This window comes from Galeopterus variegatus, unplaced genomic scaffold (assembly GCF_000696425.1).
Source record: "Galeopterus variegatus unplaced genomic scaffold, G_variegatus-3.0.2 Scaffold7, whole genome shotgun sequence".
NCBI lineage: Eukaryota > Metazoa > Chordata > Mammalia > Dermoptera > Cynocephalidae > Galeopterus > Galeopterus variegatus.
In genome coordinates this window covers 286,738-289,928 of record NW_007726118.1, presented here as the reverse complement: position 1 = coordinate 289,928, position 3,191 = coordinate 286,738, and the positions used below count along the sequence as shown (strand labels likewise).

The window sequence follows — 3,191 nt, the reverse complement described above, 5'->3', positions numbered from 1 at the left end:
CATCTATCTGGTCCCTGACGCTGGCGCCTCAGAGGCTCCAGGAGCATCCCGTCCAGGTGGCCTCCCGAGCGGGGAGATGGGAGCGGCGCCTCGCTAGCCCAGCCCTCGCCTCGATCCCTGGGCAATCGGGAGATTGGAGCGGACAAGGATCGACCCCCGGCCTGTGCTCCGACGCAGCGCCCAGATCTGCTACCCGCTGGGTTTCCTCGGGGCGAAAGTGTTCTAACAGCAGGAGGCGCGGCAGGAGTTTTCAACTCCCGAGTTTCCAGGCTGGCCCCCTCCCCAGGGGTCGAACGGGGCATCTTGGGGCTTTGAGCCTGATGCCAATAAACACAGCCACTCTCCCTCCAGCTCAGTGGGCCTCCTTTCCCCGCCTCCCACAAGGGGTTCGGTGCTTCTAAACGCCCTTCCCCCTCCCCCGCCATCCCCTTCTTCCCCTCCCCCCCGGGCTACCTCTTCCCGGAGACCTCGCGAAGGGCGGCAGAGGAGGCAGCGACCCGGGGACGCGCCCAGCGCACGCTTTCAGCTGGCCAGTGAGACTAACCAAAGTGCGCAGGCAGGTTTTTGCCGCCCCCCGCACCTGGGACTCACTCCCAGGAGGACGGACGAGGTAGCCTGGGCGCTTTGGAGGGGCGAGGAAGGATGTGCGTCGCGCGGGGGGGCTCACGGTCTCAGCCCCCTAGGGGGACATTCCATGGGATTGCTCCACGCACCCCGGAAAAGTTCCCGTCCAGCGCCCAGACTCACGCTCGAAGGAGGCCAGAACTCGGGGACCTAGCTTTTCCCTCCATGGGACCCCTTGGGCCAGGTCAGGGGATGCGCAAAGGCGGTGACTCTACCTGTACTTACCTAGAACTCCTGGCGATCCCGGCTGTGGTCGCCTTCTCCTCGGCCCCAGATCCCCGAGTCCCCTGCGCTCTGTGCACCCCCAGCCACACTCACCATGAGCTGGAGGCGGCGAAGGGGGATGCTGGGTTCTCCCACACTGTCCACAACTTCGCGGGCAGGTCAGCCCCGCCCTGGCGCCCCAGCCTGGGCACGGCGAGGGTCGGGACTGCCCGGGGCCCTGATGGCCACTGGAAGGGGGTCTGGAGAGCAAGGCTTCTCAATCCCGGGGCGCACGGTCCTCTCCTCCTCGCTCTGCCTGGCTTGGAGGCTCAGAGTTCTCCGGACGACGGGGCGGGACGCACGGCTGTCCCCCTCCAGATGCGGTGTGCCCTGCCCGCTCCTTCCTTCTCGGGCCCGGAGGCGTACGCGTGGGTCCGTCCGCCGCTGCCGCCGATCTCCGGGCTGGCAGAGCGCCCCCGCCCCACCGCGGTGCAGCCGGGGGCTGGGGCGAAGGGGGAGGGATTCCCCTCCGCGAGTTCGGGTTTCCCCACCCTGCACGGACCCCGGGCTGTGTCCGCCGCTGCGCCGCTGCGAGAACCACTTCAGGGCAGCGCAGCCAGTGCCACCGGCTCCAGCTGGAGGAGGAGGCGGCGGCGGCGGCGCGGCTCGCACGGGGACTGGAAAGGAGGTGACCTTCAAACCCCGCGCTCGGGGAGACCGGGAGGGGGGCTGGGGTGATGGGGGGAAGCGGTGTGCACCCGTTTAACCCGCGAGAGCGCTTGCAAGCTGGTGGGAGAGGATGGAGAGGAGATCTTCCCACGAAAATACAGATTAGAAAATAAACAAAGGAGAGCGAGAGAGCGCGCGAGGAAATGTGTGCATGTGTGTGTGCGTGTGTGTGCGCGCGCGACAGGCTGCGAGCAGCCCCGGCTGCGGAGCCAAAAATAATCCGGTGCGCGAGGGAGCGTCCCCTCCCCCTTCCCCTCGCCGCCGCCGCCGCCGCCGCGGTCACGCGTGCAGCCCTGGATTCCAGCGGGCGGCGACGGCCCGACCACCCGGTGCCTCCGTCGACTCGCCTAGAGGAAAAGGAGTGAAAGTTGGATGCAGGGGCGATGCGCCCAGATCTTTCGCCTGCGCAAGTCCTCGTCGTCCCGAAGAGAGCCAGCTCATTGAGCACGAGGGCCCTCCCCCATCCAGACCCCCAATCGGAGCAGACAAATCCCCTGGAGAAACGCTCAGGGGTGTGGGGGTTGTTGGGCGGGGGGTGCGGGGGTGGGCTCAGTTCCTTGCCCCAATCCACTTCTGCTCTGAGGAAGTTTTCTGGCAAATCTTCTAATCTAGCAGCCGAGCAGAGATCGAACCCTATCCAAGACGCAAAAAAGTTAGCCAGGCCGAACTCGACGCAGGGCGCCAGCACCACTGGCCCGGGCCGCTCCCACCCACCGCAGCTGGGCCTCTCGCGTCCTGCCCTCTCACTAGCCACCTAATCCTGCACGGGGCGCCGACTCTAGAGAGGGTCTAGAGTGTCCTCTTAGCAGTTTCCTTACAGCCAGAAGCCCTGTGACTCCTTAATATGTACTAACACTTAATAAGCACTTAACTTTTCGCCAGATGCTGTTTTAGCACATTACATAAAGCCTTCTCCACAACTAGATGAAGTAGGTCCTGTAGATTTATCCATTTCACAGGTGCTTAGAGAGGTTAAAGCAGCATTTTCCCTTTCTTGAGTCCCACCCTGGAGTCCCTGAGCAAGAAACTCTACTCATTTTTATCTTTCTTTTCTTTATTCTTTCTTTCTTTCTTTATTCTTTCTTTCTTTCTTTCTTTCTTTCTTTCTTTCTTTCTTTCTTTCTTTCTTTCTTTCTTTCTTTCTTTCTTTCTTTCTTTCTTTCTTTCTTTCTTTCTTTCTTTCTTTCTTTCTTTCTTTCTTTCTTTCTTTCTTTCTTTCTTTCTTTCTTTCTTTCTTTCTTTCTTTCTTTCTTTCTTTCTTTCTTTCTTTCTTTCTTTCTTTCTTTCTTTCTTTCTTTCTTTCTTTCTTTCTTTCTTTCTTTCTTTCTTTCTTTCTTTCTTTCTTTCTTTCTTTCTTTCTTTCTTTCTTTCTTTCTTTCTTTCTTTCTTTCTTTCTTTCTTTCTTTCTTTCTTTCTTTCTTTCTTTCTTTCTTTCTTTCTTTCTTTCTTTCTTTCTTTCTTTCTTTCTTTCTTTCTTTCTTTCTTTCTTTCTTTCTTTCTTTCTTTCTTTCTTTCTTTCTTTCTTTCTTTCTTTCTTTCTTTCTTTCTTTCTTTCTTTCTTTCTTTCTTTCTTTCTTTCTTTCTTTCTTTCTTTCTTTCTTTCTTTCTTTCTTTCTTTCTTTCTTTCTTTCTTT

General features: G+C 57.2%; 1 long non-coding RNA gene across 1 annotated transcript in view; it reads left to right on the top strand.

Moving 5' to 3' along the window:
• Nucleotides 1-1,439: 1,439 nt before the first annotated feature.
• Nucleotides 1,440-3,191, top strand: part of LOC103597105 — a 2,929-nt gene continuing 1,177 nt past the window's right edge. The window contains exon 1 of the long non-coding RNA XR_551089.1: nt 1,440-1,516. This is a non-coding gene — a long non-coding RNA (uncharacterized LOC103597105). The remainder of the gene's footprint in view (nt 1,517-3,191) is intronic.